Genomic DNA, 27,405 nt, shown 5'->3' on the forward strand with positions numbered 1-27,405 from the left:
TTCAATGTTTCGTATAATCACATAATAACCAATGTAAAGTTAAGACATAATAACCAAGATAATAACCCAGGCCTTTTTAGGCTTAAATATAAATGGATATATGCTATGTTTTAGAAAGAATTTTATTTTTGAAAATGGTTTTTCCATAGAACTATTCTACAAATAAGGACATGTACTATAAAAACAAATATATTGATCAATAAGCAAATGTTTCAAAAAGCACAATTTTAATTTTGAAGCATCCCCTTTCAGTCTAACAATTTTAGTCTAACTCATCCCGAACAGGGAGTCCGTCTGCCACCCGAAAGAAGCATAGCCTGTGGGGTGTGGTGACCTCCTTTGTGTCCTTCCCAGCCCTCCGGATGTGGTAGGTCATCTTCATCTCAGGAACGTTGGTGAGCTGTTTTAAGTAAAGAATTGAACATAATCTTCTTGCTGCCTCTCCTCCTTTTAAAAGGAAGTGTCTTTCTTCTGGGTTCTTTTTGATTCGATGGTATCAAGGATTCCAGGACACGCAGTCACCTGAGAGTTATGGCTGATAAATGTCTTCATTGCCTCAAAGAAATGTTCTGGGGCTGTGACGCTCTCCAGTGTTGCCCGAATTCCAAACAGAACTACATGCCTTTGTGACTTTGAAGATTAATCTCTGTCACTCACAGCTCGTTGGCTTCCCCTGCTCATTTCTGCTATGTCTGCAGATGGTCTGGAGCTCTGTGCCAGAGTTATTTATCTACAAGTTCACTTCTCACATAGCTCCCTCTTTGAGCCATTCCAGGGAGAGTTAAATACCGAACAATTATGCAACTCTTCTGTCAACCCATGAGCCTTTGCGGCTCCCATCCAAAAGGGTGCCTCTCCAGTAATACCCTCTATTCCTGGAGGTTGCTGCTTATATCTCACAACTGAATGCAACAGGGACGTTGCCTTCAGGAAGGCTCTCCAACCAGAAAACCAAACATTTTGAAAATACACATGAACAACAAACTTTAAAGTTGGAAGCGTTCCTTACTACCCTTCCAGAGCTCCCTGCTGCTTTACTGAACATTTCTTCTAGAACCTGAGCCATGGAATTCACCAGTCCTCCATCTTTTTATTAATTTACAAGTCAGCAAACATTTCGACACTGAGGATCACAGCTTTGGAAGAAAGAGATAAGGCAGAAAGGAACTTGGAAAGATGGAAGAGGGGAACACAGTAATTGTGGTAGTAAGTCCTTTACATTCATTATTAATTTTTCCATCAACTCTATGAGTATTTTGATATCCTATTTTGCATATGAGGAACCTGAGCCTCAAAGCAATGAACTGACTTACACAAAGTCACATCCCAATAATGACACAACGAGGGACCTGAATCGAAGCAGTTTGTATTTAGAGCCTACAGCCATAAGCCCCTAAGCTGGATCTCTTCAACACTCGAGAGAGGAGGAGCAGAAGAAAAATATATAATGGGGAAAGGCAATGGGAAAGAGAAGACTTGTGTGAAGAAGAAAAATAGGAGATGATAGAAAGAGGAGTAAAAAAGGATAAAGGGGGAAACATGGGAGAAAGACTGAGGAAGAGGGACAGAACTGGGAGGATTGGGGGAGAGAGGGAGGGATTGGGAGCAAGAGAAAGGCAAACAGAGCTAGTGATAGTCCCAGAACCTTCTATGGCTCATAGCTTAAGTAATCTTTGCATACATTTAACAATATTAAAATAGCTACCATCTTTTTAAATAGTTATCTTTTTTCTTACATATTGTAAGAGTCTACTGCTGTTCATTTGCTAGTGGAAGCTTTAAGTATTAGAAGAATACTGGCTTTCAAATTAGTGAAGTTCATTTTCCTCTTCTAGAAACCAGGAACAAATACCCACCCACCTCATATCTCATAAATGAGGTACTGTAAGTAAAGCATTGGAAATTACAAGTCAACCTCCTTTGCACTAAGTACCATCATTTTAGTCGAGCAACTAAGGTGTAAAAATGGATAATTGGACAAAGGAAGAGGAAGAAATAGTAATACAAATACATCATGCACTTGCTATGGGCCTAAGAACAGTGTGTACTACCATGATGTACTCAGGAAGTTTAAGGTCTCTTCCTCTCTTCTCTGAAGTGAAAGCAAGCACTGGTGGTTATTTCCAGGACCCCTAAGCCTCAGACAAGGAGTGGAATATAAAGTAGCACCATGAGAATAGGCTCTGAACAATAATGGGTTTAATTGCCACTCCACCATCAAGTTCATTATCCTCAATGCACACTCAGATTCATTTTCTACTTTGTGCCAACCTCTCTCTACTGCATCTCTGGGCTCCTTCACCTTCTGACTTTACTTAGATCTGGACTTTGGGAGGTACACGCTCTCCCCTTTACCCCATTCCTTCCAGCCAGCCTAGACATGGTTGGTTTGGGCAGTAAAGGACATCCTCTCCTTAAAGAGAGAGCTCACATCTGAGGATCTCTCCCACACACCTGTTTTTGCTGTTTCAGGGACACTGTTTTGAAGATGGTAAAGGATTCCAATTTTTTCTTATCTTTGAAGACCTTGAAACCATCCTTTACTTTTCCATAATCCTACCCTCACCTCTGTAATCTTTCCTTTCATTGAGCTGTCTTCAATTATCTTTTAGAATCTGCCATCTGTTTCCATCAAGACTTTTTCCAATAGACTTGTACTTAGAAGTGATCTTAGATAAGTTTCCTAGCAGTATAAGCCTCATTTTCATCCATAAAATGGGCATGTTGTAATTCAGAGGGATGTCATAAGATTAATGAAATTGCATGTTCCTTGGTGCCTAATACCTCATCACATATATAAACAGTCCTTGTTATTATGCACAGTCTATGCAGGAAATATGAATGCAAATAAGATCAGAACATAAATACAAGTCTTCTCAACACACACACACACACACACACACACACACACACACACACACACACATCTCTTTGCTCCAGGAAGTTCTATGTAATATCCATAATCTAAGCAATTATCTTAGTTTTAAGATCTCTGGTTGTTCCAGACACATTCCACTTCAAATGGGTCTAGGATTCTCAGCATTTTCAATGAGTCTGTGAAACTCAGAGTATAAAGGAGGAAAGGATACAGGTATCTGAGGAAGCAGTTTGCCTGAAAGACAAAAACACTGGTCCTTTATCCAACAAGACTGAGACAAATACAAACCCTAGCAGATTCTTTCAGAGCCCAAGGATCCCCAAATCCCTACTTTAAATTTAAGGAATCAATCCCAATAGTATCCCAATAGTAAATTGGCCTAATACCTCCAATTATCGCATCCGTTAGATATATCAGATATAAAAACACCCCACTGCTCTATCATTGTTCTGTGTCTGGAGATTGCAAATAGGTTTCTTTTTAAGTTCCGACTTGAATCAATTGGCAGTGGTTGCCTGGAGTGCTGGGTGGAGAAAAATTCTCAGGCCAAGTGCAGGCTCAGCAGGAAAATTAAGTGTTGTAATTGATTAACAATGTCTGCTGTGGATGTGGGGGAGCACATCCCACACTTGCCTATTTGCTGACCATGCATTCAAGTATTGAGATTTTCTGGAAAATAGTAGAATTTTTCCTGCTTCCTGTAGGGATGCTCTAATGATACTCTTTTCTGCATCCTTCTGCTACAGAACTTATTTCAAATAAAAGGTAATGACTGAAATTACAGATACATTTTCCCATTTGGATCTTCCATTTTTATATCCATTTGCATTCAGCAGTGAAATTATAACACATATTTGGTATCTGTTGTAAGCATCTGGGGATGGTTTATATTAAATAGATTCAAGAAATAGAACTCTCTACCGGACAGTGATTCAGCCAAAGCTTTTCAACATAGCTCACTGAGCTCATCTCGTCAATGACACGTTCACGCAGCTAAAGGCAAATGTTTAAACATTTAGTTAATGCACCATATGTCTTAAATGTTTTAGTTCCATCTGACATTTATAAAAATCTATTTTAGGGGGAAGATGCCAGGCTAGGTACCTCCATATGATATGGTTTGTTTATATCCTGAAGGCCACATAGCTCCTTGTAGGCAAAGAAGTCCCCAGGAGAAACCAATTGTCAACCATGGGGGCTCACTGGAGTGGTAAGAGAAGAACAAAATGGAAGACTAATAAAACAAAAGGGACAAGGTCAGAGAGGTCAAAGAAGTGGAAGGGAATAAAAGACAAAGGCAAATAAAGATTTGCAATAGATGTATTTATAACTCTTATTTTTCAGGGCACACTTTCCTAGGGACTACAAACAGTACAGGGGTAAAAATAATAATCATAATTCTGAGATTAGGCACAGTGGTTAGAACCACAAACTTTGGCACCCAATAAATTAAACCTTGGTTCTATCAATTGCTAATTGTGACCTTAAGCAAAGTATTTCATCTCTCTGAGCCCAATTTCCTTATAGGATTGATTAAAATATCAAGGAAGCATAGTGGGTAAGTATAAAATTCAGATTTGAGGGAAAAAGTAGCTTTTTTTTTAAATAAGCGAATTAAACTTAAAGTATAAACTTCCAGTCTGTCTATAGCAGAAGATATATTTCATCACATTCCAGTACAGTCCATTCTTATTCAATGATTTTTATAAAGCCAACTTAAAGTATAATTTTCTCCATTTTTATCCCATTCAAATCTAAGATGCTTTGGGGTAAAAAATCACTCTTTCGAAAGTTTCTCCTGCTGCACCTCACCTTCTACCCAAGGGCAAATAATTTTGTGGAGAAGAGTGTTATATAATGTCCTGGCTTCTAATTCTTGCTGGTTTGCCTTTTAAACATCTTATTCTGCTTAGCCTTTGGTGGCTGGCCTCTTTCCTTTCTCCTCTATTCTGGTAAAGTTGGGTCCTTCAAGCCTTGGGTAACCTAAGTTGGTATCTATTCAAGTAGAATAGATTCTGGTTCTGCTTGATTTTTGTGAAATCAAAATCTTGATTTTTGTGTACTTCTAGCCAGTGCTTCTGATCAAAAGATCCTTACCTTCCTCTCCTTACCTCTGACCTCTTCCCGTCCATCAGTTTTCTCTTTAATTCAGTAGCCCTCTTTGGAGTCTGGAGATCTCAATGACTGCATCTACATCATCCTAGAATACTTAAAACCCTGGGACGCTACCTACAGTTCACAACTATACCCATCCTTGATAATTCTCCTCTACACTTACTTTACCATAATAGACACTGAATATAGTCAATAATAGGATTTCTCTGCGAGGATGTCCATCTCCCCAGTCATTCCCCAGGTAGTGAAGTAGGGACTCTAAACTAATCACAAACTCTACACTTGAAGCTCTGCTCTCTCTACCTACTGAAGAAGTATGCAGAAATAATCAAACAAAAGAAGAAAAAGATGAGCAAGGGAGGCAATTTCAAAGTCCATTTCTTAAAATCTGTATCTCTGAAAGAACCAAAATCTTTTCTGGAAAGGAAAGGGTAATTTAGCAACTACTAGTCACATCTTCAGTTCAGTGATTCAGACAGACTATGTTTTAGAGACAGAAACCAGGTTCCAAAGTCAGGCTGGAAAGACAACCCATAATTTGGAATACAAAGAAGCAAGCTTGGGTTCATAGCCTGGAACCTGCCCTTGCTCTCTGGTGGACTCTGTTCAGCCAGTGCTGTTCTTTGGTTTTCTGAGACCAGAGACAAAATGGTCAGTCTGGGAAGTGATGAGGTTTAGGATCGGAGTAACAGCCTTTGCTTCCTCTGGATTTTGATCTAGATTTTTCTTCCTCTAGATCTTTGATTCCTCTAGCTAAACGCTGCTTCACACCCTCTAGTCATTCAAGGTCGTTCCAAGGCTTATCCCTACTCCCCCTAAAAGCTCTGCCTGCTGTGTTTGAACTCTTTCAAAGAGAGGGAGGGGAGATGAAGATAGAATGTAGACAAACCATAGCTCCCACTTTGTTTGACAGGAGGAAGATACCAAGATAAGGCTAAAGGTATTTTAGGGGAAGTGTTGAGTGTGGAAAGATTTACTAAGAGAAGAGTATAGCAGGAAGAGTATGTTTGAAAATATTTAACCAGTACATTGCCTTCTCTTTAAACCCTTAATTATTGTTCACTTCCCTGTCATCCTTGAGGCATTCAGTGTTCCAGAGGGAAGGTAGAGCATCCTAGATCAAATAAATCATTGCTTGGCTTTGAGTTTTAAAAGATAGAGTTATATTGCTTATGGTAGGGTAATAAACTAAAGACAAGTATCTTACTTTTCAGAATCTAAGATTTTGATGACATGTGTTCTTTGAACTCCAGAAAGCGAGCTTTATATACCAGGAGCCAAAGCTAGAAAAACCAGAGCACAGGGTTTTAACATAAGCCTTGAGTTGGGGAAGGGGAAGATGGGACTGAAGGGCAGTTTCTGTTACTAGATTTGAAGTGGAAAATGAAAAGATAGAGCCTCAGAATGGGAGAAGAGGAGAAATTGGAGAGCTAAGTGAAGTTGTTTTCCTGTCCCTTTGAGGTCAATGTTGGAGGGGTATCTAAAAACCTCTAGTTGGGGATCAGGGATTTCAAAGTAGGGTGCTTATTCCTTGTCTCCCCAGAGCTCATGCCTTTTATAGATGACCTGGGTGTATGTGGCAGCAACCTAAACATGGCATCTAATCGTTAGAGTAGAAATGACCTAGGAAAGTGCCAGGTGAAGTGCTCCAGAGAGCATTCTTCTACAGTCTACCCTCAGATCTGCCCCCACCTTATTCCCAAGGTCTGTGGAGGATCTAAAGTTCCCAGGAGACCTAGCAATCAACAGGAGTCATAGCCAGCTCCAAAGAACCAGTAATCCCAGAGGTAGCTAAAGTGAAGCCCAAGTCAAACATGGAGGAAATCACCAGGCCCTTACATTGCTGAAGTAATGGATTCAGCACGAACTCCTCCCCAGGAAAAGACCAGAATGACGTCATGGCCAAAACCTCAAGAAGAAGTAAGTGTTACTCTACTCCCAGGTACTATCTTGGGAAAGCAGGTGAGGGGGTGGTGGTGGGGAGGCTGTAACCTAAACAAACAGTTAGTTAAAAACCAGAAAGCCAAGAAATCTTTTATTGACAAGACTAACTGTTCTCCCCATCAATAGGGTAGGAAAACAAAAAGTAAAGTCATAGAAAATAAATGGAGTTATGGGAAATAAAGGATTTGGGAGGAAGGATTGGCTTTATGTTTATTTTCAATGTATGTATGAAATCTGCTCAGACTTTCATAACAGAGTAACAATGACTGGGTGGCTTAAACAACAGAATTTTATTTTCTCACAGTTCTAGAGGCTGGAAATCCAAGATCAAGGTCCTTCTAGGATTGGTTTCTGGTGAAACCGCTCTCCTTGGCTTAAAGATAGCACCTTGTCCCTGTGCCCTCATGTGGCCCTTTCTCTGTGCTCACTATGGTGTCTCTTCCCCTACTTATAAAGACACTAGTCCTATCAAATCAGGGGCCCACACGTTTGACCTCATTAAGCCTTCATTACCTCCATAGGGGTCCATCTCCAAATATAGTCCTACTAGGGCTTAGAGCGTTAGCATATGGGTTTTTTTATTATTTAATTTTTTAAATTTATTTTCAGCATAACAGTATTCATTGTTTTTGCACCACACCCAGTGCTCCATGCAATCCATGCCCTCTCCAATACCCACCACCTGGTTCCCCCAACCTCCCACCCCCGCCCCTTCAAAACCCTCAGATTGTTTTTCAGAGTCCACAGTCTCTCATGGTTCACCTCCCCATCCAATTTCCCTCAACTCCCTTCTCCTCTCTAACTCCCCTTGTCCTCCATGCTATTTGTTATGCTCCACAAATAAGTGAAACCATATGATAATTGACTCTTCTCTGCTTGACTTATTTCACTCAGTGTAATCTCTTCCAGTCCCGTCCATGTTGCTACAAAAGTAGGGTATTCATCCTTTCTGATGGAGGCATAATACTCCATAGTGTATATGGATCACATCTTCCTTATCCATTTGTCCGTTGAAGGGCATCTTAGTTCTTTCCACAGTTTGGTGACTGTGGCCATTGCTACTATAAATATTGGGGTACAGATGGTCCTTCTTTTCACTACATCTGTATATTTGGGGTAAATACCCAGTAGTGCAATTAGCATATGGTTTTGAGAATGACACAATTCAGTCCATACCAAATACAAACTAAAGTTGAGTGATAAAAAATTTTGTTCATCTTAGATAAGTAAAGACATTAGTCCAGCCCCCGGGCTTAATAAGTGCTTAATAAGAGGGAATAGTAATAATAATATTATCATCATATTGTATTAATAAAATTAGCTATTTTTTAATATATGCCAGGCATTGTTTTATGTGCTTTATACCTACTATTGCATTTAACACCACAGTCTTATACAACATGTACTATTACTCTCTGACTTTGCTTCTATCAACTCTACCGGAAAAACAACTTCCCCACCCCATACCCAAGACCTAGTCACAGATAATTTACAGTAGGTATTGTCCTTGCAAACCACAGTGTTTTAATTCTTTTCCTCCCCACTCTCTTTAAACTGCTATGGCGGGATCTTCAGCTACTCGACACCAGAAATGTCAATGGCCATCGGTATCCACTGAAGACACCAGGGCAACTGCTTTGTTCTGATGACAGTTACTGCTGCTGTTGCTCCCACCACTGAAGATATATATGGAATAACAAGTTTATTGAAGCAGCCAACCATTGATGACCATAGCCAACCATGTTTCTATCATCACCAATGTCATTGTAACTATACCCAACCTGCTGCTTTTCAAAGCAATGCCACCTTGTTATCACCCAAGCCAATGACCCTTCAGATCAGATTGCTGCTAGAGATTTATTCACTGAGTCCTACTGTGCTATGCCCAGAATCAACTGTCCCTTCCAAACTTTTGCATCTTCCCTACCCTCAATTCTACCCATTCTCAATACATATGTTGATATTTCTAAATGATATGATAAATACACCTTAGGCTCAACATATAGTTTTAAAAAAGCAAATGGAGAAACAAAAATTGAACAAGAAAAACAATATTCAAAGTGGATGAGCAGTTAGGACTAATGTTGGATGTACAAAAGATAAAATAATAATAGTTTTGAATTACATAATACAATGAAGACAGTATCTACTACCACGAACGTTTGTCTTGGAACTGAATTTCAAAGCACATCATTCCTTTTGTGTCCAGTAGTTGGTTGGTAAATAGTCAATACCTCTAGAGATTTTCCCTGCCATTCAAGAAAAATATACTTTAAATATTAAGTAAAAGTAATCTTAGGTGCACATTCCACTTTTTTTTTTTTTTTTGAGCCTTGTTTGATATAAAGCTGCCATTTTTTTTCTGAACACACCAAAGCCCTGAGCTTACAGAGAGAAATAAATCTGCAGTTCATCTTCCCACAGATATTATTTTGGAACAACCCCATTAGATACCTCCTAGATAAAGCAATCAACCTGGAAAGGAATGAGGAACCCATATACCAAAAAGTGACATATAATTATTATCACACCTATTAAGTGAATAAACCAGCCAGAGCCCAATTACATCTTTGCAACATACAATGAAATACCTCTTAAACAGTTCTTCAACAAAGAAATAAACCTGTCATGGAAGAAAAATTTGCTGTACATCAAGGCTATGTATTGAGGAAGTAATGTTGATGTCAGGGTCATGCTGGCTGTAATTCAATGTGCAATTAAGGGAAATTAGAGGCAGTCCTCATTACATACATTTTACACTTTGTTTATTGTGCTACAAATTCTGTAGTGGAACCACTGACTTGTAGCAACAATAGCTCATTTCATGGAAAATGAGAATGTTAACAAAGGATGTTTGATGGCTGAGGAGCAGAGCACAGCAATTTACGTTTCATGCCACATGCCCCTTCTCCAAAAGCACATCTTTGGATTGACTTGAGCCGGAAGTAGCCGCGGGCAGAGCCAATGTGATTATATCTGCAATTCTACTTGAGATCCCAAAGAACAGAAAAAAAGACAGAAAACAAAACTATGTCGATGATATTTAGCCCAAAGAACAAATTTCCAATCAATCATTTCACAAAGAGCCAAAAAGGAGGTACACAAAAATGGCTGAGAAGCCATGTTGGACTGAAACTCACCAAGAAGAAAATGGTAGTCAATAAAGATCGCTTTTGAAAGCTAATGGTCCCCTTAGGGAATATTCATTGAAAATTCTATAAATCTTAAATTTTGACATATTCGGTCTCAAAACCCTGCAGTTGCTTCCAAGCATTATTTCTACAAACTTCCACCATCCGATCACAGACAAATAATAGAGAATAAAGCTATAAGAAGATGAATTATAAGGTAATGTGGTATGCAGATGACTGCCCTTCCTGAGAACTTCGGGCTTAGGGGACAAAGAGAGAAAATTGGTCACATGGAATGTTGGTTCATAAACCGGCCCCTGTTTATGGAGGCACTTACATCCCAGGCTTGTTTTGGACATCTATAAGATGGGTAGATTTCTAACCCTCCCTACCAGAATTTTAAACATTTATATAGAAGTCTTACCTGGGTTCAGTTAGTGTACTATCCAGATGGTATCAACAATACCTCACTCTCTCAAGGCTACAAACTTGGAACAGCTCCTACTATGGGAAAAATGAGCAGAACATCCGTTCCAAGGGTGGTGCAGACACTATTGAGCCTTAATCAACCCAATCCAGATCACAGCTTAACTGGCCCTCACGTCCTCTCAATGACCTCCTCCAATAAGAGTCAAGTAAGCATTTTAACCTGCCTCTTGGATACTGGGTCACTTTGTAGACCTTTGGGAAAAAGCAAGTGTTCAATTTCCAAAGTTAGAAAGGGCTCATGGCTTCCTATAACCTTACTTAGACTTTAGAGGGGAAATTCAGGTCTGGGGCAACAGTAGCAGCAGAAAAATGAAACCACACAGGCTTCAGAAAGCCTCTTACAGGAAATAAAAGTCCAGGATTACTTTTGGATGAAGTCTCTGCATCTGAGAAGTTTGAGTTTTCCCCTCCCTGGAGCTTCTGTAATCCCTGGCATCTTGACTGGTAATTCTCTCCAAATGAATCAGGCATATGCATATTTGATGGTAACTACTCATGTAATCAGACTACAGTTAACATTACTTTCTTTCAAGAAAAATTAAAATGACCCAATGACATTGAAACATTGCCCTTGCCCCTTTCACTTTAGAAACTCTTCCAAAAGAAAGAAAAAGAAAAGTGTGCCTGGAATTTAAGGTCAAATAAACCCTCACTCATCCTTAGCGACTGCACAGATGTGTGTTGGGTAGGAGAATGGTAGGGAGGGCAAGCAAAGCTGCAAAGAAACAGTAAAATCCCTAAATCATTTGCCAGGATTCTCAAGGAGAGAAGGTTGTGCTTCTGAGCAATTAGAGGCATCCTCCAAAGTCAGAATACTGCCAAGCAGGGGGAGAGGAGCTATTTAAAATTCTACTTTTCTACCATGGGGAGAAAAGGAAAAGAGACGATCATATCCTTAACCCTTCCCAGACCTCACCGAAACATTTCTAAAATAATGATTTTAAATTGTGTGTTCCAGGCTTCTTTTCTGTTCCTCTTCTAAAAGCAGGTTTGCATTGCAAGAAAACTTATCCTGTTAGTACTTTGATATCCGATCTTAATCGGATCTTTGATTCACTCATACTATTGGGAAGGGTGCCTAAAATTACCGAAAGGACCGAATTGACCAAGGTTTTGGGAATTTAGTTTCATCTCCTACTTTCCTACCTTTGGGTAAATGACTTGGTAAATATTTTCTATAAACATCATTTTGAAGTCTTTCTCCCTGTCGTTCCTCATAGTGGGTCTGGCTTATTGCCTGGCCCTGCCTTAAATCCTGGTTCCATCACTTTTAGCCAAGTTATTTCATCTTTCTGTGCCTCAGTTGCTTCACCTGTAAAATATGAGGAATAATAATGTCCTTTACCTTATGGACTTACTGGGAAGAATAAATTATTTAGAATATGTAAACTGGGGCACCTGGGTGGCTCAGTGGGTGAGCCTCTGCCTTGGGCTCAGGTCATGATCTCAGGGTCCTGGAATTGAGCCCCGCATTGGGCTCCCTTGCTCAGCAGGGAGCCCCCCCCCCGCCTGCCTCTCTGCCTACTTGTGATCTCTCTCCCTCTGTGTCAAAATAAATAAATAAAATCATAAATAAATAAGAAATATGTAAATTACTTGGAACTTGCCTGGTACATAGAAAAATGTTCATTACATATTAGCCTTAGCCATTATTTGGAGAACAGAGAAATGTGTGGTTATTTCTATCTTGATTCATCAGAAGAGATTTTGGCAATGAAGTGCCAACAGAATTATGTCTGGGATATCAAATCAAAGAATGCCTAACAAAGAAGATGGGAAAGTACATACATGGCCTAGTGAATTGCAGGGGCAAATGAATGGATGCTTAATCAGCAGAGCTTATTCAGAAAGTCAGAAGAATTCCAAAGAAAAAAATTAATGGCTTCCAGTCCCCCAACCTTACCTAAAGTCTAACCTCTTTTCTCAAAATTTAACTTAGAAAGATGTGGCTGATGGTGTTTTCCAAACATGACCATAACAATACCTACCATCCTACAAGCTCATCTTACAATGTAACCTTAACACTTAACATTCTCCTCATCAACTGATGGGGTCTATGTCTCCTCCTTGTTAAACCTGGATAGAACTTTGCTATGGTCTCAACCAGTAGAATAGGACAGGAGGATGTATCAAGAATGCCATGCCCTCTTACTGTCTGGGAACACTTGCTCTTTGAAAACAGCTGTCGAGCCGTAAGGGAGCCCAATTAGTCCATGCAGAGAGACTACAGGGAGAGGAAACCACAGGGAGGTGCTCCAGCCAGCACCTCACCTGAGGTCTCAGTGGACAGCCAACATCAGCCTTTAAAGATCAACTTAGGGGCGCCTAGGTGGCTCAATCAGTTGAGTGTCCAACTCTTGGTTTCAGATCCGGTCATGATCTCAGGGTCTTGGGAACGAGCCCTGTTGGGTTCCACTCTCAGCACAAAGTCTGCTTGAGAGATTCTCTCTCTCTTCCTCCCTCTCTATCCTTCCCCCCACTCATGTTCTCCCTATCTCTCTCCCCCCTTCTCTTTTTCTCAAATAAATGAATAAAGTCTTTTTTAAAAAATAAAAAGATAAAAGTAAAGATGCTTCCAGATGATTCTAGCCTCCGTCTATTATCCTGTTTTGTGCTGTCCTAATTCCTGGCCCACAGAATCTGTGAGCGAAATAAAATAGTTGTCTTATCCCACTAAGTCTTAGGGTGGCTTATTACTCAGTAATAGTAGCTAAGACATTCCTTCTTTTCTTTCTGTGGGGACAGATGGTGTCTTTAGTCTCACCAGTCAAGGTTACCACTCCCATTTTAAGGAGTCCGCTCTACTCAGAGCCACACGAGAAGCCAACAAAGGTAGACATCATGAACATTCCCAGAATAAGAGGCTTATCCAAGTAATAACATCAAGAGAGCAGGCCTAGGGTGAGGATAGGAAAGGAAGAAGCAACCAGCTACACGGTCAATCTTTGATGTCTTTCCCTCTGCCCGCTTCTCCCTGTATCTCACTATCTTACCTTTATACTGATTTTTCTACCATTTTATTATCAATTTTAACAATTATCCTGTAATGTGATCTTTAAAAAATATTTTGAAGACATCCCGTTTGTGGACACCAGCTTGGTCCTCATAGGCAGGGTGCTGTCAGAGCCTCACCTGGTAGACAGAAAAAATGAGGAAAATCGCAGACATAATTGCTCATTATGTGTCCACTGCCACCAAGAATAACCCAGCCGTGAATAGGTGCCCAGTAAAGATATTTGTTGACGGAATACAGGGTAATACACCCCTGCTCTTTTCGAATTGATGCTTTCTTTGCCCCTTCTCACCCAAGCCTCTAACTGGCCTTGAACAGAAGCTCAAAGAAAAGCACAGAGAAGATACAAGACCGCGAAGAGGTCAAAGCTTTGCCAAGCCACAGTTTGGAAAAACACCCCTATTTGATGTAATCTGATGCTTCCGGAGAAAACTTCGGTGTTCTGGAGAAGACTGAGCAGTTGGGAGCGGGGAATCTGGTTCAGTCTCAGCTGTCTTCTGGGAGAGTCCTTTGTGCCCCATCACAGCTGGAGCACAGCTGCCAGCCAGAGAACTGATTTCCTGCTGGAGTCGGGATTTGAAAATCCCCGTAAGTCACAGCTGTGCCCACCAGCTGGCCTTAGCCAACCTTTGCCCATGACAGGGAAGGCAGTTTGACTTCTGGTAGAAACCTGCAGACGCAGCAGAGACAGGAGCTTGCCTGTTTCGCTGTAGCACATCAGCATCCCTTGGAAGACTATTTGAGGTGTGTTTGCATGAGGGCCCTTGATTCTTAGCCAGATTGCATAATTTGTAGAAACCTGGAGTATGACTCACGGTCCTGAAACCCTTCTCTCTCTCATCACCACTGCTGGCACGAGAAGGTTAAGAAGGCAGCATTGGCTCAGCACCGTTCCTGTCGCTATAAAAACAGCCAGAGCCCCTGCCCTCCAAGTACTGACGCTCTTCTCTTAATAAGCTCTTTGCATGGATTGACAACCTTCTGTGGACACCGCAGGAAGGGATGGGAGATTTCAATCAACATTCTTTTATGTGTCATAAATGAAGATGCGATTATCCCCTGCGGGGCAGGAGAAATAGCAAGACTGGCAATAACATATTACTTGTGCTATTCTTTCTGAACTCTTGTGCGAGGAAGACGATACAGCCTAGATCCTTGCATAAGAACTGGTGGGTCATATGTGATTGATCTAACAGGAGAGTGACCAGCCATCCCAGCTGGCCCCCAACTATTCCTACATTAGCACTGAAAGTCCCAAATCCCAGGAGCCCTCAGCCCCAGCCAAATCAAGATACTTGGTCACTCTAAGAGTCAGAAGACTGCTCTGGAGGAAAAAAAAAAGAAAAAAGAAAAGAAAAAAAATTTTAAAGGAAAAATTAAAATTAAATTAAATTTAAATTTAAATTAAAAAATTGTTTTAATAGGATACCTTAAGAGCCTCCTAATGGAAGAATCTAAAATTCCTGCCCATTTTTAATGTCTAAAAAACTAGACATTAACATCTGAATACAGATTACTTTGTCAAATCAGCACACTTTGTCAATCGAAGAAACATTCAAATATTTATTGGGCACATGTTGCAACCCGAGCCCGGGATAAGTTATTAGGCATATTGTGATAAATAGGCCATGATGCCCAATGGCAAGGACAACAAGTAAATGGGCATTGACTGCCCAACATGATAGCTTTACTCTCATATATGCTGTGATACCCAGACACACAGAAGGGCAGCTACCTGGCCTTGGGGGCAGAATGGGTGTGTGGATGAGGTGACATCTGAGCTCTGGAGGTAAAGGTAGAAGGGAGGGATTCCATGGAGAGGAAACTGCTGGAACCATGGCCTCAAGGGAAAAGAGATCTTTGTTTTTCCACATATGCATCACAAAGGAATAGTACCAAGGGAAGATGGGTTTTCTTGGTCTGGGATACACTAGGGAAAGGATTCCTTCTCAGTTTTGTCTGGGATTAGGCTTTTTAAATTATTTTTTAAATTAGAAAAAAATGTTAAACACAATGATTATGAGTCCCTGCTTTTCACGGAGAAAAGGGTAAAATCTGATGAGAGTGAGGGAGAGAGAAGAGAGAACACACTTGTCAGTCACTTGCAAATTTCTTTTGTTTGTCTTTGTCCTGGTGACTTGGGAACACAAACCCAGGCAGCAACTCATCACTGCCAAAAACCCTTCACTCTTCTCTACCTGCTTCCTCAGCATTGGGGACTAGGCTCAGGGTAGATCTCAAGTTATGTCTCTAAGGAATGAATGCAGAACTCATTTTTGTTTTGTTTATCAGAGGCTTAACACTTCCTGTGGAATCCCTACCAAAACTCACAATATAATGGCATAATAAAGGTATAATGACATAATAAAATCAATAGTCAAAAGTAGAACAAATATCCAAAATAGGAAAGACTAACAAGGAAAACCTGCCTTAATATTTTTTATTAAAAGTAACCTATTTTGATAAAAAACGCAAAGATGACAAATTAAATACTAAATGCCTTATCCCTCTATCCCTCCTGCCTTCAACCACTCCAGAGATATAGACATTTGACAGTTCTCTGTACATCTTTTTAAAATATTTTCTATACATATACAGGCAAAGATGGATGAGTGGACGGAGGGATGGCTGGATGGATGGAAGGATGGTTGGACAGATTTTTTTAATGTCAATTATATTGATTATGTTTTTAGGTTATATAGTTTTTTCACTTAGCTTATTCCTGACACTTTTTCTAAGTTAGATGTATAAGTCAGGTTTTGTTGCAGTAGTGCTGTATAACAAACATCTTCAAGATCTCAGTGGCTTACAATGAATAATTTATTCATTGCTCATGCTACGTGATAGTTACAGATCAGTGCAGTTCCAAGGGCATCCCTTGACTTAGCTGGGCTCACTTAGCTCTTCCCCAATAAGCTCTGTTCAACTCACTTTCTCATTTTGGAATCTAATCTGATAAAGTAGCCACTATGTAATATTATGCTCATGTGATAAAAAGTTGGAGCACAGGGACTTTAGCCAAGCTAGGCAATCACATTTTAGAATGTGGCAAATATCATACTGATTCACATCTCATGGGCAAAACATATTATATGGCCAAGCCTGAAGCCAATGGAGCCATGAAGCATAGCTAGGATGAAAAGGAATTGAATGATTATAAAGAAACAATGCCATCTACCATTCTTCTGAATGTCTGCAGAGTAGTCTTGTGAAACAAATATAGACTGTATGTTTATTTTTATTTTTGAAATCAATGCTGCAATAGATACCCTAAAAATACATATCTTTAAATATTTGTGGAAACATATCTATAGGTAGAATTACTAGGACAAGTGATATGTGCATTTGGTTTTTGTTTTGGACTCCCCTAAATTGACCCCCAAAACTGTGGTGTATCTAATTTCTACTATCCCAAGATGAATGAGACTACATTTCTTCAAACCTTCCCCAAACTCTTTGCATTATCAAGGTTCTAATTCCAAAGGTGAAGCATTGGTATTTTTAATTACCTTTTTTTTGTTAATGATGCAGTATTTTTAAGTGTTCTAAATACAGAGATAATTCTATTACAGCCCGAGACATCAGATTAGTCCAGGTCTCTTGGAAAATACTTTAACTAAGTTAACACCAACTTGTCCCCTGTCCACTCCCCTAACCTTGTTTCTTTGGCTTTATTCTGGAAGAAATGGGGGCAATTCATCTTGCTCTAAACCAGGGATGTTAATAAGTTTTCAACTAGAGAACCAAGTCCCATCATTCCATTGCAGCTATGTTGTGCCATTATGAAAAAGACTGTGATCTGAGAACGGGCTCATCAGGGAAAGAGGGGTATGATCCACTGGTGATGTCTGCCATGAACTTGGGAATGGCAGGTAGCAACACATAGAGCATTTGTTTGTTATTCCTGCCTCTGAAACTGCCAGAACTGTGCCAGCATTTTAATCTCTTCCTCTATGATTTCATTTGTATCAGGTCACACAAGGTAAGTATTGAGCAAGTACTTCATAAAAAGATTACTTGGGCTTTTTCCCATTCTATACTACTCAACTGGATCACATGAAACTTTTCAGAAAATGTCACAGTTGATTTTGAAAAAAGGACCAGCAAATATTTTGGTAATGTTCTGGCGTGGGCTTTGTTTGGCATTTGTATCTTTGCTGAGCTAAGTGGCTTAAGCTTTTAAAGATACTTTTACCATCAAAGTAATATTATTTTGATAACCCACTTCCTGGTGATGTTTGAAAGATAGTTAATTATTGTGGGGAATTTAAATACAGTGTCAAAGTAAATCATAAAGGATTCTTTGGTCAAGCTCAAGGTTAAAGACAACCACATTTCCCAACAACAGAGCAACATAATTGTTCCTTTTCCCACAGATACCCATGATCTTCCTGTCAGCCTCCAGGAATCCCGTTCCTTTTCCCCCAGTGTAACTGGACTCCCTGCCACAGAGAAACAACATTCTCCCCCTTAGCTTCACCACAGGCCAATCAGTCATTGCTACACGGGCCAGTCTCCCAGTGCTGCAGTAACCACAGAAACCAAGCAGAGCTTGGGCTGAGCACGTGATGATGGACACGATCATCATTTTTAACACAGATGAAGTCATTCAATCTGATGAAAATAAAATACTGAAATACAGCATTGGAAATAAATACTCTACTTCCCAACAGAGAATTGTGTGCCGCAAAGACAAGACTCCCTTCTAGGTGCCCAAGTAAAGGAAACAAAGACCCATGGACAAATTCCAGAAAAACCATGAAAAGCCAGAGAGAAGGTAGAAGGGAGGAGGCACTCCAGGGGTAAAGGAAATGATCATCTGCAGGACGATTGGGTATGTTCTCCCAGAAGAGAGAAAGAGGGAGTCACCTCTGTTGCAGAAGGGTGGGAACCCCGCAGAAGAGAAATAGTGAATTCAAAAGCCCTGAAAAATAACGAAGCAAAGAAAAGCTTGGCTTTAAAGTGACATTTTTTTTCTTCTGGTGTCTGAACAGTAATCTTCTAAGGAGAATAGCAAGAGCCCCTTCCCAACAGACTTTTAAGCTTCAGCTGAGAAAAGGCTATTCTTGGCTCACTGGCTCTGCTGATTTATTCTCACCTTGAGGCAGCTCTGTAACCTTGCTTTCTACCTCAGCTTCCCAGTCAGCCAAGTGGGACATCCGACTTGCAATCTGCTTCATTTGCCAGGATGTCATGAAGATTAATTAACAACATTAATACACTAAACGTTCTTTGGGATGGTCAGGGAGAAAGTGTGATTATGATCATTATTGCTATGGATTACTAGGTAGAATATTGTCAGAATGATTCAAAAGGAGATGGTTGCAGGGACTATATTTGAAAGTAGGAAAGCAAGCCAAATGGTGATCTTTGAATAGTTTCAAATGCCCCTGGCCCCAAAACACTTCATATTCTGGTCCAGGGATTTAAAATTTCCATGAATATGTGCATAGAGTAGAAAATGTAATGGGTTTGGAGTACGAAAACCTACATCTCATTCTATCTTCGCCACTTATCAGCTGTGTGATCTTGTACAAGCTAATTAATTGTTGTGGGTCTCAGTTTCTTCATCTGTCGAAAAGGTGTATTGACACCCCCAATGTTTCTATGCCTCACAGCGTGCCTGAAAAGTCTAAACGGAATGCATTTCTGAAATTGGGCTACTATGCAAAGATAAATATTATCTTAGGAAAAAGAATGCATTATAGTTTATAAGTTAGTTTAGGAGACAATCTACCAATATAAGTACATCTAAGACAGACAATCTTTGACTCTAGAGAACGATCAGAAAGGTTGATATGGTTTTCAAACTGAGGGCCTCCATTAGCCAGGGATCTTTTTGGGGTGCCTGGGTACCAGTGAGACACCAAACAGGAAGATACCAAATGGGAACTGTATCTTTTACTCTTTCTGAGGGCAAGTTTATAATCCCTTAAAATCTTCCTATTTTCAGAATGTTAGGCCTGGAAAGGAACTGGAGTTTGCTAGTTCAATTCCTTTATTTCGTGAAATCGAAAACTTAGCCTCAACCTTGCCCTGAAAACCTTTTTCTTCCTAATACGTAGACGAGGGTTCTTTCCAGAATACACCAATATGCAACTAGTTATTAAAGGCTGTGGGTGCAGTGGCACTGAATTATTACTCATACCCACATCTTTCGTTCCAATCCCACCACCCTTATCCAGGTCCAAACTCCTAACTTTCTAGGTTTGGACTAGCACAACAGTCTCATATCCTATCTTCCTCCAATTTCTTTTCTGACCCCCAGTCTTCTCCAAATATTGCTCTCAGATTATCCTTCTAAAAATGTCCACTGAGTAACGCCTCTTCTGCTTAAAACCCATTAATGGCTATTGTGTACAAGAGAGGAACAAGAGCAAAATCTGCCTACCCGGTCTGAGTTACAGAATACACTCTGTTCCTGAGGGAGTGACACTGTGTGCTATCGCCCCTAGTGCTCAAGTTCTAGAAAGGGATTGACAAAAATGATAAATGCACCACTTCCCTGGGTTTGCTGTTCATCTTAAAAAGAAATCCAATTACAGTTTGCAATTGCATTTTGGTGAAACATAATGAGCTCTCTTTGGAGTTGCCTTATTCAGATCAAATTACTTCTTGGTAATTTAAAGCACATTACATTTCCCAGATACTTTTCAGTGCACCCACAGTGTTCAGGGCTCTGTGTAACTATTACCCAAACATTGGCAAGTCAACTCTGAATGAGTTCATAACCAAAAAACCACTGTGTGGTTAACCACAGACAGGTCACTTTTCATCTCCCTTCTGGGGAGAGGTCAAAGGTCATGTAATTTTTCAGGAACAACTTACTTCTCAGGAGCTAAAAAGGGCAAGTTAGGGAAATCATTCCTCTAAAAAAAATATTACTGCAGAAATGTCTAGACACTTGTGTATGAATGATCAACATTATCGGTCAATGAACTTTTTTGGTCAATTACTCTCATATATTGACATAAATGACACAGAGACATCTAATGACTAACCAAAATGACTGGCCCTGAAAACACTGACCAAAACTCTCAAGGATGACATTTTATAAAGTGGTTTTATTTCCAAAAAAAGAAAAAAAAAAAAAGATGGGTGATCAAAATTTATGTCAGTAAGAGAGAAGTAGAACTAATACTTTATAATGGTATATTGTCTCCTGAACTTTCTTTAAGAAAGTTCAGTGCATAAAACATCAATAGATCTGAGTATTATTAAAAATTTCTCCACTAATTCTGACTGGCCAGAAAGGCCATCTAAGGGTTTTTTAAGTGTGGCATGACCTGATTTTTCTGCAGTATTATTGAACCAGGAATCTCATAAAGCTATGTTTTCTTACAGAGTAGGAACAATAGCCTCTAAGATCTTTTGTTTTTAACATTTTCATCTTCATTTCCCCAGATTATGTGCCATTGGACTGTATCAACTTGTATTTATCTTCTGATGACTTCTCCACTAGTTTTAAGCAAGAGTCTAAGGTTTAAGAGATCTTTGTAAAATGGAAGCAACTTCCCCTTAACTGCTAGAATCATATTTATAGCATTTCTAATAGATAATCATCAAACAATGCTTGGATGTTTTCAGTGATAGGTTTAGATATTTTCAGTCCTTGTCCACTGTTGTTGTATAGTGGTCCTTTTAATAGAAGATCCTTTTGACTTCTAATTAAATTTATGCTCTTTCTGTCTACAGAAAAGCAAGCAAACCTGTTAGAAGTACACAAATTTGGAAAGTCACAGTTAGGTGATTCTCAGCAGCAGAAAAAACAAATTGCCTTCCGAATGTTGTATTGCAAAATAAGCACTATTGGTTCGAACATGCATATGTAGATACCCTTGAAGAGGGGAGGATGGCTTTCAGGCCAACAGAACTTTGAAGTAAATCTTTGAATGCATGATCATAGCTTTGAGATTGTATAAATCTTAGGTTTGGAGATGGAGAAAGGGAGAAAGTTGGTCACTTATGAAAACAAAAAAGGAAATCATCAAGACCTATATTGGTGGTTCCAGCCAAGTACTGTCGAGGGAGAACACAGCCTTGGGTATTGGACTTCAAGTATTCTAGTCTGTAGGGTAATGTCATTCCAATACATAGCTGGATAGAAATGTAGAATTTAGTGGATTTCACTTCAATTTATTCATGATGAAATAGAGCCTAGATTTACTATAACTCATGGTATATGATATCCGTATTCCCTTGTTCCCCCCAGCCCAGAACCACACCTTGGACCCATCCTCATGCCACCTTTGAATTGCTTCAGGTTTTAGGTTATAAGTCATTTTCCCTTGGAAGTCTTCTCCAAGACACCTTATCTAAATTTGATAACTCTCCTATATATTTCTGTGGCAGCCTGCTAATAAAACTCTTTTTATCACAGACCTTTTTATCTAGTATATTATTATCTGCTCTTTGGTATATACCCTCCCACATTATCCTTTTTTTTTTTTTTTTTTTAAGATTTTATCTGTCTGTTTGACAGACAGAGACAGAGAAAGAGGAAACACAAGAAGGGGGAATGGAAAAGGGAGAAACAGGCTTCCTGCTGAGCAGGGAGCCTGATGTGCAGCTTGATCCCAGGACCCTGAGATCATGACCTGAGCTGAAGGCAGATGCTTAATGACTGAGCCACCCAGGCACCTGCCACATTACCCTTTTAAAAGAAGATGATAACTTCTTAAAATGGACGGTGGAAAGAATGTGAACAGAAAGCAGTAAAGCATACCCACTGGTACTAACTAGAGAAGTGAATGGTCAGTGTCAGGAGAGAAGAAGAATATAAGACTGAAGGAAAAGTAAGTGAGGACAGCATACCAAGTTTCCTCTTAGAGATTAATTTCAATCCTCCAGATGAAGTAGGACTACCTTGTACTGACTGCCAGGAAGAATTTAAAGGTTCAGACTTCGGGGAAGAACACAGCTAGCTCCCTAAAGGGAAGTGACTCATCAAGGTGACTGGTCAGTTTTTTTCCATGGGCCTCAGACCTGAAAAAGCAATTGCTGTAGGTTTGTGGTCTTGAAACGTATATCCAAGATGTGGCAAAAGTCTGACAAGGTTCCTCGAGCCCACAAATTACTACCCACTTTGGATGAATGTGGAACAAATGACAAAGCTGGGGGAAAAGAATTCAAATGTGTCTTTAGAAAGTCACCAGTTCTGATTAGAAATCTGAAGGCTAGGAAACTCCAGTGGTTTTCTCCCTTTTCCTCCCTTCCTCTAGTGGTTTTTAGGGCTAAAGAAAGGAAAGAAAACTTCAACTTTTATGCTACATGAAAGCAAGGATCATTACCTTTTCTTTCCTTTTAGCACTAAGCAAAAAAAAAAAAAAAAAAAAAAAAAAAATCTACAGAGCCTAGTACTGAACCTGGAATATAAGCATTTTTGATTGGGAGAATATGGAGGGGCACCTGGGTGGCTCAGACTGTTAAGGATCCAACTCTTGGTTTCAGGTTAGGTATGATCTCAGGATCAAGAAAACCTGATCCCTACATCAGGCTCTACACTCAGCAGGGAGTCTGCTGGAGAGTCTCTCTTCCTCTCCCACTGCCCCCCCACCCCCTTACTTGCTCTGTCTCTCAAATAAATAAATAAATAAAATCTTAAAAAAGAAAGAATATGGAAAATGAATGGATAGCTACATAGATTACATAAAAGAGGAGTTTGTTTTCTGATTTAACTATGGTTAAAGTCATTAAAGTGGAAGGGTGGAATGTATATGGGGTGGATATTGCAATTTAAGATGTCAGTGAAGACCATATAAAAGCCCTTCATTCATTTAATAAGTTTTAATCAATAATCCATAAAGAATCACATTCCAGGACACTAACAAAACTCACAGGTGCAATCTCAGAGCCTCTATGAACATTCAAGCAATCATGAAAAATGCAAGAGGCTTTAGAAGTTCAGAAATGGGAAAATACTATTCAGAGTTTTATTTATTTATTTTTATTTAAATTTTATTTTGTTAACATACAGTGCAATGTCGGTTTCTGAAGAGTTCAATGATTCCTCACTTAACATACAAGACCTAGTGACTGTTCAGTTTTAGAAGGCAGGAAAGATAGATGCTGGGAATAAGAAACCAAGAATTTTTATGCCAATCCATAACCAAATTAACAATTATTTAGTTTGTAGGCACTTAGAAAAGGTGGTAGGAATTATGAGGACCCATCAGTAATGACCTCTGAATGATTCTAAAATTAACTTGAAGGAATACAAATACAATTATTAAGGAATATTCTTAAAAGAAAAACTACGAGGAAAAATAAGACTTGAAAGATCTGTTTTAAATCTTATTTTAAACAATAATAATAAAACTCATATGGTAATATTTCAAAATAGGAAATTTAATCTGTGGAACATAATAATTTAATATACGATTTAAAAATAGTACAAAAAAATGAAAGAAGGAAATGTCAAATAATGTACGGGGTTAAGACAATAGTCTGAGGGAAAACAAGGTAGATGTACACCAGTAAAATTAAAGACTCTTAAGTGCTTTCATTTAATCAAGCAATCTGGGAAAAGACAGATTAAACATTTATACCATTAAGAAAAGATGGTCACTTTGGAGGATTTGAAGCAATAAAACCTATTTTTATATAATAAACATTTATTAAGCAAATACGTTGTGCCAGGCACTATTCTAGGTACTGGAAAGTCAGTGCACAGGTGAATTGGAACACAGCATATAGGCCTGTGCCCATGCCTTGAAGGAACCTACATTCCAGGGGAAGAGTCAGGCACCAAGCAGGTAAACAGACTAGGAAAGAAAGCAATTCTGGAGAGTGATAACATGACAGAAAGTCATTATAAAATGTATATACAATGCAAAAGAAACATAACTAAAAAGAAAATATTTGCATCAACATGATAAAAAGGAATGTTTCCTTAATGATCTCAGAATGCAACATATATTTTTAGAAACTACCCATGGGACTGCAATAGCCAAATGATCCAGTATCAAACAAACAAAATTTACACAAGAGAAAATACAAATAGGAAACAAATGTCTGAGAAAATGTTCAAACTAACTTGTAATCAAGAAATGCAAATTTAAGCAACTTTTTAACATCTGCTAAGTTTAAAAAAATATTTGAAAAAAATAAAAACCAGACTTACAGGAAGGATGACAATATAAACACAGTCTCCACTTCCCCCTCCAGGGAAGTCACTGAAATGACCAAGGAGGAGAGATACGGGGGTTAACACAAAGACACCCTCTGTGACCCAGGGAATGGTGCCAACAACATATGAACCACAAAGGGGAATCCTGCCAGCTCCAGTACCAACAGTGGAAAGAAGTAACTACCTTTTCTCAAAGGCAGCTCTAGGAAGGAAGGGGATGGGGAATTAGGGGAGGGCTCTTAAGCAGGTTAAGAGCAGATAGAAGATAACCACACTTGGAGTCAATCTCTCCATAGGTAGGGACATGCACAGACCTGTTGACAAAAAATGGCAGAGAAATCATCATGCCACCCCTGGTCATTTGCTCATATTTGGAAAACCATTTGGCACTTGTAAGGTGAATATGGGCTTGAAGGGGGAAATAGTCCTGATTTAAAGGGGTAAGATATAAAAGCAAAGACATACCATAGGAGAATTAAGGATTAATCAATAGGAATAACAAGAAAAGGCAGCTGTTTGGGAGTGTCTAGTTGCAGTCACATCTAGCAGAAAGCCCACAGCTCAACGAGTTTTTCTCGTAACTGAGTTATTTTTAATAGTGTTCCTTTGCTCTAAGTCTGAAGCTCAATACACAACTAGAAAGAATCTCCCCAAGGGGACTGGAGACTCCCCCAGCTCAGTGAAGCCTCCGCTTCTGCAGTAGTTTCAACAGAGAACATTTATGCAAAATGCTCAGGTTTTCAATGGTAATGGCTCATGGGGCCTTGCTACCTTTCTTAGGTAATATGGACTCACTGTTTATAGGCTATTGCCTCATCCAGCCCTTTACTTACCTTTTATGGGAAAAAGCCAGGTCACACCCAAATAACCATAGTTGGAAGTTTATCTATGCATTATTTTGGGACAGCAGGTCTGGATAAAATATTGCCCATTCAAAGATGAGAAAAGAGAAAGCCACCAGTATGAATTGAAAAAATAACACGAAATAATGTAGGAAGCATTTAGGCATGCAGTTTCTAGAATTGGGATCCCAATTCTACCATTTAGTAGCTGTGCAACCTTGATACCTAACCTTTCTATGCCTCATTTATAAAATAAGGATGATCATTGTGCTGAAAATGAAAATCATGAAGATTAAATGAGGCATCTATGTAAAATACTTCCAAAATATTTGGTACACAGTATCCATTAGGCCTTATTATCCTCACTAAATTATTATTCCCTAGCAAAATAAATATTGGATGCATCCTTATTACTTTTTACCAAGTACCCTGGTTGCTCTCTCAGGTACATGAACTTCTCATCCCCTTTAGAGTTAGGCAGGTTGTTGTGACTTGTTTTGATCATTCAAATGAGAGGGGAAGTCAAGTCTATCCCTTCTGGGAAGCCATTTTAAGAGTTAGGCATTGAGGGCTACTTGGGTAGCTCAGTGGGTTGTGTCTGTCTTCAGCTCAGTTCATGATCCTGGGGTTCCAGGATTGCTCCCCATGTCAGGCTCCCTGCTCAGTGGGGAGTCTGTTTCTCCCTCTGCCTCTCCCCCTGCTCATGCTCTCTCTCTCTCTCTTTGTCTCTATCTTAAATAAATAAATAAAATATTTATTAAGAAAAAGAGTGCATAAATTTGCCAAGCTCTTTCTCCCACTTGTAGGAGTGAGCCCCAGCCAATTGCTATAATGAGTGAAAAATAAAAATCTTATTGTTCTGAGTCACTAATAATTTGAGGTGTTTTTTGTTACTGTAGCACAGCCTAGCCTATACTGACTTATACAGAAGTAAAAGGTAAATGAGCAGGATGTTTTTTGAAAACTTACTTCTAAAAAGGAGTAAAAAGAAAGAAAATAAGAATTGTTTTATACACATAGAGACCATAAAGATTAAAAACTCCTATTGAAACAACAGTTAAAACAGGAGATGACAAAGTATCTGCTTATAGGCCAAATATTTGTATCCCCCCCAAAAATTATATGTTAAAATCCTAAGCCCCAGTGTGATGGTATTTGAAGGTGGGGCCTTTGGGACATGATTAGGCCCTGCTCTGATGAGTGGGATTGGTGCCCTCATAAAAAGAGATCTCCCCTTTCTGCCCTGTGAGCTTAGAGCAAGAAGACAGCACTCCTGAACCAGGAAACAGACTGTCACCAGACACAGAATCTGCTAGTGCCTTGATCCTGGACTTCCCAGTCTCCAGAACTGTAAGCATTAAGTGTTTACTACTTAAGCACTCAGTTAATCATATTTTGATGATAGCCGTCTCAAAGCACAAAGACAGAATCCAGATGTGATTAACAGTGAGGTCGCAAAGTCAAAGAAAGAAAATCAGGAACTCAGTGTAGCAAGAGCTAGGTCAGTGCTGAGACCAGCACATGCCATTATGTTGGAGTTAGGTCCCACCCTGAAGCTTAGAAAGTGATCATGGATCTGCCTGAAGATCACTACAGAGATATTCTTTGCAATATTGTTTAGAATAGAGAAAAAAATAGCTGGGGATAACTTAATATCAAGAATAGGAGATTTGTTTGATAAACCTATGCAAACTTTTATAAATGTAAAACACTGCTGTACAACGGACTTCTCAGAGTTAATGGAAATGGTCCATATCTGTGCCGTGTAGTACAGTTGTCACTACTCACATGTGGCTGTTGGGTGTTTGACATGTGACTGGTGGGACAGAGGAAACTGAATTTCTAAGTTAATTTCATTTGATATA

Source organism: Mustela erminea, chromosome 16 (assembly GCF_009829155.1).
Source record: "Mustela erminea isolate mMusErm1 chromosome 16, mMusErm1.Pri, whole genome shotgun sequence".
Classification (NCBI taxonomy): Eukaryota; Metazoa; Chordata; class Mammalia; order Carnivora; family Mustelidae; genus Mustela; species Mustela erminea.